We start from the raw sequence: 10,620 nt of genomic DNA, 5'->3' as shown, positions 1-10,620 counted from the left end.
TGGTAACAACTTGATTTTTCAACAGGACAACGCTACCGTACACAATTCCCGCAGGACAAGGTAATTCTTTCAGGAGAATAACATCACTCTTTGGGCCCATCCTGCGTGTTCCCCTGTTCTAAAGCCAATTGAGAACCTTTGGGGAAGGATGGCAAGGGAAGTTTACAAAAATGGCCAACAGTTTCAGACAGTAGATGGCCTTCGTGCGGCCGTCATCACCACTTGGAGAAATGTTTTCACTCACCTCATGGAAGCATCAAGCATGCCGAAATGAATTTTTGAAGTGATCAACAATAACGGCGGAGCTACTCATTACTGAGTTCATGTTTGGAAGTTGGAATTCTGTTTTGGGGTGGTTTATTTTATTTTTTTAGGTGTGGTCCTAAACTTTTGATCAGCTGAAAAACAGCCTGTTTCAGTTTATTCGTTGTTTTCATTAAATTGAATGCTCAAAAAATGTTTTGTCTCATTCCCATTTCTTCTTGTTGCATGTTAAAGCTCTACTTGTAACCTTGTCAAGATCCAGCCATGCTAAATATGAATTTTAGCCATTTTTCAAGTGGTCTTAAACTTTTGATCAGAACTGTATTTAACACTAATAGATTTTCATGTCATATTATAATCTTTAATTAATACACAAATTCCATTGCTTTTCTTTCCAGCTATCAACTAGAGTTGTCACAAATCTCGCTAAATCTGGTATACCAAGGCCCCTCTGCCTAATCATATTCATCTCACTTGGTGGCCTAATGTTAGTGTGAAGGCTTGGAACTTAAACTGCAGGGAGGGTGAAGGCAGGGTGCAGGGAGAGTGTATCACCAGGTGTATTATGTTCTAGTGCCCCTGCATTCATAGTTAATCTATTCTGTAGGTACTGTGGCATCAGTATTACAGGCAGTTTTTATCGCCATGTACATCACTATGCAGGGCACCAAGATTCATATATTGATTATATTAGTTTATTTATTTATTAATAATGCCATTATTAGTTGTTACTTGGAGGTAGTGATGTATGCGCTGTATCTCCCCTGTACATTTCAGGTCATTAGGGGGTGCGCCCTGCGGTCCTGGTTGTGTGTGTGTGTCGGGGGTGTGTGCTGTGCGCGCTGCCTTTCCTGTTACAGATAGATGTGCGCTGATTCCCTGGTGGAGCCGGAGTTACTGTTCAGCTCTGTATTCATGGCAGAAGGTGAAGTTTAATTTTAAGGGGATGCGCTGTTGTTTATTACATTTTGTGATTTTAATTGCACTGCACAAAAAAATATAGGGAACACTTAAACAACACAATGTAACTCCAAGTCAATCACACTTCTGTGAAATCAAACTGTCCACTTGGGAAGCAACACTGACTGACAATCAATTTCACATGCTGTTGTGCAAATGGGATAGACAACAGGTGGAAATTATAGGCAATTAGCAAGACACCCCCAATAAAGGAGTGGTTCTGCAGGTGGTGACCACAGACACTTCTCAGTTCCTATGCTTCCTGGCTGATGTTTTGGTCACTTTTGAATGCTGGCGGTGCTTTCACTATAGTGGTAGCATGAGACGGAGTCTACAACCCACACAAGTGGCTCAGGTAGTGCAGCTTATCCAGGATGGCACATCAATGCGAGCTGTGGCAAGAAGGTTTGCTGTGTCTGTCAGCGTAGTGTCCAGAGCATAGAGTCGCTACAAGGAGACAGGCCAGTACATCAGGAGACGTGGAGGAGGCCGTAGGAGGGCAACAACCCAGCAGCAGGACCGCTACCTCCACCTTTGTGCAAGGAGGAACAGGAGGAGCACTGCCAGAGCCCTGCAAAATGACCTCCAACAGGCCACAAATGTGCATGTGTCTGCTCACACGGTCAGAAACAGACTCCATGAGGGTGATATGAGGGCCCGACATCCACAGGTGGGGGTTGTGCTTACAGCCCAACACCGTGCAGGACGTTTGGCATTTGCCAGAGAACACCAAGATTGGCAAATTCGCCACTGGCGCCCTGTGCTCTTCACAGATGAAAGCAGGTTCACACTGAGCACATGTGACAGACGTGACAGATTCTTGAGACGCCGTGGAGAACGTTCTGCTGCCTGCAACATCCTCCTGCATGACCGGTTTGGCATTGGGTCAGTAATGGTGTGGGGTGGCATTTCTTTGGAGGGCCGCACAGCCCTCCATGTGCTCGCCATAGGTAGCCTGACTGCCATTAGGTACCGAGATGAGATCCTCAGACCCCTTGTGAGACCATATGCTGGTGCGGTTGGCCATGGGTTCCTCCTAATGCAAGACAATGCTAGACCTCATGTGGCTGGAGTGTGTCAGCAGTTCCTGCAATACGAAGGCATTGATGCTATGGACTGGCCCGCCTGTTCCCCAGACCTGAATCCAATTGAGCACATCTGGGACATCATGTCTCGCTCTATCCACCAACGTCACGTTGAATCACAGACTGTCCAGGAGTTGGCAGATGCTTTAGTCCAGGTCTGGGAGGAGATCCCTCAGGAAACCGTCCGCCACCTCATCAGGAGCATGCACAGGCGTTGTAGGGAGGTCATACAGGCACGTGGAGGCCACACACACTACTGAGCCTCATTTTGACTTGTTTAAAGGACATTACATCAAAGTTGGATCAGCCTGTAGTGTGTTTTTCCACTTTAATTTTGAGTGTGACTCCAAATCCAGACCTCCATGGGTTAAAAAATTTGATTTCCATTTTTAAATTTTTGTGTGATTTTATTGTCAGCACATTCAACTATGTAAAGAACAAAGTATTTCAGAAGAACATTTTATTAATTCAGATCTAGGATGTGTTATTTTTGTGTGCCCTTTATTTTTTTGAGCAGTGTATTTATCTATATATAAAAAAAGGACGTATATATGTGTGTATGTATGCATGTGTGTATGTTTCGCGAAAATTCAAAAAAGCAAACAACCATGTCAACAAAACTTGGTATACACATCCCTTGCTACCAGGAAAGAAATCTTGTAGGGGTCTCAGCTCTCTAGGACGTACCGTTTCTAAGATATTCCCATAAAATGACCTGCTGCCTTTCACTTAAATCTTATCTGCCATACCCACGGTCACATGTCCCTTATCAGCCAATAGAAGCTTGCAGGTCCTACACCAGGTTTCCATAACAACTAAATAACAGGTGTCCGGTCTGGGAAGAGAAGTCTCTTTGGAAGGGAGTCATAGCCAATCATAGCCAGGGTTGAGAACAGAAGGCCAGACAACTCTACCGACTAATCAGAGGCGAGCTCAAGTTACAGAATGGGAGGGGATTGCGTTCTTTGTGTGCAGGCTGGTGACACAGACCAGTAAAGCAGTAATAGCCAGGGTTGAGAACTACATCAGCCTATCACAAGAAGGCCAGACAACTCTACCGACTAATCAGAGGCGAGCTCAAGTTACACAATGGGAGGGGATTGCGTACTTTGTGTGCAGGCTGGTGACACGTACCAGTAAAGCAGTAACCCGCCAGCGGCCTGACAGGAGGAGCTGTTCACACTTCACTGGCTGCGTTAAAAAAATGGCACACCGATAGCCGGTGAGAAAGGCTTTCCTGAACGGGTTAATTGATTGACACTTAAGTTGGTAAAACTACAGGGTGGGCCATTTATATGGATACACCTTAATAAAATGGGAATGGTTGGTGATATTAACTTTCTGTTTGTGGCACATTAGTATATGTGAGGGGGGAAACTTTTCGAGATGGGTGGTGACCATGGCGGCCATTTTGAAGTCGGCCATTTTGAAACCAACTTTTGTTTTTTCAATAGGAAAAGGGTCATGTGACACATCAAACTTATTGGGAATTTTACAAGAAAAACAATGGTGTGCTTGGTTTTAACATAACTTTATTCTTTCATGAGTTATTTACAAGTTTCTGACCACTTATAAAATGTGTTCAATGTGCTGCCCATTGTGTTGGATTGTCAATGCAACCCTCTTCTCCCACTCTTCACACACTGATAGCAACACCGCAGGAGAAATGCTAGCACAGGCTTCCAGTATCCGTAGTTTCAGGTGCTGCACATCTCGTATCTGAAGGCAATTGTCTATGCTGTGAAGATACGAGATGTGCAGCACCTGAAACTACGGATAATGGAAGCCTGTGCTAGCATTTCTCCTGTGGTGTTGCTATAAGTGTGTTAAGAGTGGGAGAAGATACAATCGAACACAATGGGCAGCACATTGAACACATTTTATAAGTGGTCAGAAACTTGTAAATAACTCATTAAAGAATAAAGTTACGTTAAAACCAAGCACACCATTGTTTTTCTTGTGAAATTCCCAATAAGTTTGATGTGGCACATGACCCTCTTCCCATTGAAAAAACAAAAGTTGGATTCAAAATGGCCAACTTTAAAATGGCCGCCATGGTCACCACCCATCTTGAAAAGTTTCCCCCCTCACATATACTAATGTGCCACAAACAGGAAGTTAATATCACCAACCATTCCCATTTTATTAAGGTGTATCCATATAAATGGCCCACCCTGTACATCTCCCAGCATGTGTGACATAATGCTGACAGTTGTAGTTTGACATCGCAGCGTTCAGCAGTGTGGCTCCGATCCCCTCAGTGAGTTTTGGTGAGATCGGGGCCACGCTGCTGTCTTTTAGTGCCCCGATCTCACCCCCATTTTAGGATGACCGAGAGGGAGAAGTTAATATTCAACGGCACGACCCCCCCACACACGCACCCCATCCCTCCTCTCCCCCGCAATTAATCAGGATGGCCGCGAGGTTTAGTAGATTGTCAGCTGTAACATACAGTGGATGTTGGCCGTTTAACCCCTTCCATGCCGCGGTCCGTAGGGACTGCTGTACAGCAGGGGTTAACATGGTAGGAAGTTCCCACCCCCCTTCTTCTGGTGCTGCGCTGCTGTGGCAGCATCCGGATTCCTCATAACAAAGGGAGGGAGCTCCCTCCTTCCCCCCTGCCACAGGAAAAGGATCGGGTAAAACCTTTTTTATCCCATGGATACCACTCATTCCAACAAATCTCCCTTTTCAGTTTAAAGGGAACCTGTCACCTAGATTTTGGGTATAGAGCTGAGAACATGGGTTGCTAGATGGCCGCTAGCACATCTGCAATACCCAGTCCCCATAGCTCTGTGTGCTTTTATTGTGTAAAAAAAACAATTTGATACATATGCAAATTAACCTGAGATGAGTCCTGTCCCTGACTCATCTCACGTACAGGACTCATCTCAGGTTAATTTGCATATGGATCAAATAGTTTTTTTTTACACAATAAAAGCACACAGACCTATGGGGACTGGGTATTGCGGATGTGCTAGCAGCCATCTAGCAACCCATGTCCTCAGCTCTATACACAATATCCCGGTGACAGGTTCCCCTTAAGAGATTGCAAATTCCAGTTAGACTTGCGTTCTCGATCACAATCAACAAATCACAGTGACAGACTATTACATACTGTGGAGTGGATTTGCGATCATCCTGTTTCTCCCACGGACAACTTTATGTTGCTTGCGCAAGGGTGAGTTCACCCAAGAATTTATTTTTTTTAGCTCCTGGAGGTGAAACTAAAAATGTTGTTTACAAGCAAGTTAAAGTAAGATTATATTCATTTTGTCAAAAAATTTACATTACAATTCATATATTGCACGTTTTATTAAAAACTAGAGTTGAGCGAACACCTGGATGTTCGGGTTCGAGAAGTTCGGCCGAACTTCCCGGAAATGTTCGGGTTCGGGATCCGAACCCGACCCGAACTTCGTCCCGAACCCCATTGAAGTCAATGGGGACCCGAACTTTTGGGCACTAAAAAGGCTGTAAAACAGCCCAGGAAAGAGCTAGAGGGCTGCAAAAGGCAGCAACATGTAGGTAAATCCCCTGCAAACAAATGTGGATAGGGAAATGAATTAAAATAAAAATAAAAAAAATAAAAATGAACCAATATCAATTGGACAGAGGTCCCAAAGCAGAGAATCTGGCTTCACGTCAGCAGAGAATCAGTCTCTTCATGCCATAGCAAAGAATCTAGCTTCATGTCAGCAGAGAATCAGTCTCTTCATGCCATAGCAGAGAATCAGTCTTCATGTCAGCGCAGAATCAGTCTTCATGTCATAGCAGAGAATCAGGCTTCACGTCACCCACCACTGGAACAGGCCACTGTCACATATTTAGGCCCAGGCACCCAGACAGAGGAGAGGTCCCGTAACAGAGAATCTGGCCTTATGTCAGCACAGAATCTGTCTTCATGTCATAGCAGAGAATCAGGCTACACGTCACCCACCACTGGAACAGGCCACTGTCACATATTTAGGCCCCGGCACCCAGACAGAGAAGAGAGGTCCCGTAACAGAGAATCTGGCCTTATGTCAGCACAGAATCAGTCTTCATGTCATAGCAGAGAATCAGGCTTCACGTCACCCACCACTGGAACAGGCCACTGTCACATATTTAGGCCCAGGCACCCAGGCAGAGGAGAGAGGTCCCGTAACAGAGAATCTGGCCTTATGTCAGCACAGAATCTGTCTTCATGTCATAGCAGAGAATCAGGCTTCACGTCACCCACCACTGGAACAGGCCACTGTCACATATTTAGGCCCCGGCACCCAGACAGAGGAGAGAGGTACCGTAACAGAGAATCTGGCCTTATGTCAGCGCAGAATCAGTCTTCATGTCATAGCAGAGAATCAGGCTTTACGTCACCCACCACTGGAACAGGCCACTGTCACATATTTAGGCCCCGGCACCCAGACAGAGGAGAGAGGTCCCGTAACAGAGAATCTGGCTTCATGTCAGCAGAGAATCAGACTTCATGTCATAGCAGAGAATCAGGCTTCACGTCACCCACCACTGGAACAGGCCACTGTCACATATTTAGGCCCCGACACCCAGACAGAGGAGAGAGGTCCCGTAACAGAAGATCTGGCTTCATGACAGCACAGAATCAGTCTTCATGTCATAGCAGAGAATCAGGCTTCACGTCACCCACCACTGGAACAGGCCACTGTCACATATTTAGGCCCAGGCACCCAGGCAGAGGAGAGAGGTCCCGTAACAGAGAATCTGGCTTCATGTCAGCAGAGTTTCAGTCTTCATGTCATAGCAGAGAATCAGGCTTCACGTCACCCACCACTGGAACAGGCCACTGTCACATATTTAGGCCCCGGCACCCAGACAGAGGAGAGAGGTCCCGTAACAGAGAATCTGGCTTCATGTCAGCAGAGAATAAGTCTTCATGTCATAGCAGAGAATCAGGCTTCACGTCACCCACCACTGGAACAGGCCACTGTCACATATTTAGGCCCAGGCACCCAGGCAGAGGAGAGAGGTCCCGTAACAGAGAATCTGGCTTCATGTCAGCAGAGAATCAGTCTTCATGTCATAGCAGAGAATCAGGCTTCACGTCACCCACCACTGGAACAGGCCACTGTCACATTTTTAGGCCCCGGCACCCAGACAGAGGAGAGAGGTCCTGTAACAGAGAATCTGGCTTCATGTCAGCAGAGAATCAGTCTTCATGTCATAGCAGAGAATCAGGCTTCACGTCACCCACCACTGGAACAGGCCACTGTCACATATTTAGGCCCCGGCACCCAGACAGAGGAGAGAGGTCCCGTAACAGAGAATCTGGCTTCATGTCAGCGCAGAATCAGTCTTCATGTCATAGCAGAGAATCAGGCTTCACGTCACCCACCACTGGAACAGGCCACTGTCACATATTTAGGCCCAGGCACCCAGGCAGAGGAGAGAGTTCCCGTAACAGAGAATCTGGCTTCATGTCAGCAGAGAATCAGTCTTCATGTCATAGCAGAGAATCAGGCTTCACGTCACCCACCACTGGAACAGGCCACTGTCACATATTTAGGCCCCGGCACCCAGACAGAGGAGAGAGGTCCCGTAACAGAGAATCTGGCTTCATGTCAGCAGAGAATCAGTCTTGATGTCATAGCAGAGAATCAGGCTTCACGTCACCCACCACTGGAACAGGCCACTGTCACATATTTAGGCCCAGGCACCCAGGCAGAGGAGAGAGGTCCCGTAACAGAGAATCTGGCTTCATGTCAGCAGAGAATCAGTCTTCATGTCATAGCAGAGAATCAGGCTTCACGTCACCCACCACTGGAACAGGCCACTGTCACATATTTAGGCCCCGGCACCCAGACAGAGGAGAAAGGTCCCGTAACAGAGAATCTGGCTTCATGTCAGCAGAGAATCAGTCTTCATGTCATAGCAGAGAATCAGGCTTCACGTCACCCACCACTGGAACAGGCCACTGTCACATTTTTAGGCCCCGGCACCCAGACAGAGGAGAGAGGTCCCGTAACAGAGAATCTGGCTTCATGTCAGCAGAGAATCAGTCTTCATGTCATAGCAGAGAATCAGGGTTCACGTCACCCACCACTGGAACAGGCCACTGTCACATATTTAGGCCCCGGCACCCAGACAGAGGAGAGAGGTCCCGTAACAGAGAATCTGGCTTCATGTCAGCAGAGAATCAGTCTTCATGTCATAGCAGAGAATCAGGCTTCACGTCACCCACCACTGGAACAGGCCACTGTCACATATTTAGGCCCAGGCACCCAGGCAGAGTAGAGAGGTCCCGTAACAGAGAATCTGGCTTCATGTCAGCAGAGAATCAGTCTTCATGTCATAGCAGAGAATCAGGCTTCACGTCACCCACCACTGGAACAGGCCACTGTCACATATTTATGCCCCGGCACCCAGGCAGAGGAGAGAGGTCCCATAACAGAGAATCTGGCTTCATGTCAGCACAGAATCAGTCTTCATGTCATAGCAGAGAATCAGGCTTCACGTCACCCACCACTGGAACAGGCCACTGTCACATATTTAGGCCCAGGCACCCAGGCAGAGGAGAGAGGTCCTGTAACAGAGAATCTGGCTTCATGTCAGCAGAAAATCAGTCTTCATGTCATAGCAGAGAATCAGGCTTCACGTCACCCACCACTGGAACAGGCCACTGTCACATATTTAGGCCCCGGCACCCAGACAGAGGAGAGAGGTCCTGTAACAGAGAATCTGGCTTCATGTCAGCACAGAATCAGTCTTCATGTCATAGCAGAGAATCAGGCTTCACGTCACCCACCACTGGAACAGGCCACTGTCACATATTTAGGCCCAGGCACCCAGGCAGAGGAGAGAGGTCCCGTAACAGAGAATCTGGCTTCATGTCAGCAGAGAATCAGTCTTCATGTCATAGCAGAGAATCAGGCTTCACGTCACCCACCACTGGAACAGGCCACTGTCACATATTTAGGCCCAGGCACCCAGGCAGAGGAGAGAGGTCCCGTAACAGAGAATCTGGCTTCATGTCAGCAGAGAATCAGTCTTCATGTCATAGCAGAGAATCAGGCTTCGCGTCACCCACCACTGGAACAGGCCACTGTCACATATTTAGGCCCCGGCACCCAGACAGAGGAGAGGTTCATTCAACTTTGGGTTGCCCAGCAATATAATGGTAAAATGAAAATAAAAATAGGATTGAATGAGGAAGTGCCCTGGAGTACAATAATATATTGTTAAGGGGAGGTAGTTAATGTCTAATCTGCACAAGGGATGGACAGGTCCTGTGGGATCCATGCCTGGTTCATTTTTATGAACGTCAGCTTGTCCACATTGGCTGTAGACAGGCGGCTGCGTTTGTCTGTAATGACGCCCCCTGCCGTGCTGAATACACGTTCAGACAAAACGCTGGCCGCCGGGCAGGCCAGCACCTCCAGGGCATAAAAGGCTAGCTCTGGCCACGTGGACAATTTGGAGACCCAGAAGTTGAATGGGGCCGAACCATCAGTCAGTATGTGGAGGGGTGTGCACAGGTACTGTTCCACCATGTTATTGAAATGTTGCCTCTTGCTAACACGTTCCGTATCAGGTGGTGGTGCAGTTAGCTGTGGCGTGGTGACAAAACTTTGCCACATCTCTGCCATGCTAACCCTGCCCTCAGAGGAGCTGGCCGTGACACAGCTGCGTTGGCGACCTCTTGCTCCTCCTCTGCCTTCGCCTTGGGCTTCCACTTGTTCCCCTGTGACATTTGGGAATGCTCTCAGTAGCGCGTCTACCAACGTGCGCTTGTACTCGCGCATCTTCCTATCACGCTCCAGTGTAGGAAGTAAGGTGGGCACATTGTCTTTGTACCGGGGATACAGCAGGGTGGCAACCCAGTAGTCCGCACACGTTAAAATGTGGGCAACTCTGCTGTCGTTGCGCAGGCACTGCAGCATGTAGTCGCTCATGTGTGCCAGGCTGCCCAGAGGTAAGGACAAGCTGTCCTCTGTGGGAGGTGTATCGTCATCGTCCTGTGTTTCCCCCCAGCCACGCACCAGTGATGGGCCCGAGCTGCGTTGGGTGCCAGCCCGCTGTGAACCTGCTTTATTCTCATCCTCCTCCACCTCCTCGTCCTCCTCGTCCTCCTCGTCCTCCTCGTCCTCCACTAGTGGGCCCTGTCTGGCCACATTTGTACCTGGCCTCTGCTGTTGCAAAAAACCTCCCTCATAGTCACTTCGAAGAGACTGGCCTGAAAGTGCTAAAAATGACCTCTCTTCCTCCTCTTCCTCCTGGGCCACCTCCTCTTCTATCATCGCCCTAAATGTTTTCTCAAGGAGACATAGAAGTGGTATTGTAACGCTGATAACGGCGT

Source organism: Bufo bufo, chromosome 9 (assembly GCF_905171765.1).
Source record: "Bufo bufo chromosome 9, aBufBuf1.1, whole genome shotgun sequence".
NCBI lineage: Eukaryota > Metazoa > Chordata > Amphibia > Anura > Bufonidae > Bufo > Bufo bufo.
The sequence above is the reverse complement of the archived record's forward strand: the minus strand, read 5'-3'. Positions refer to the sequence as shown.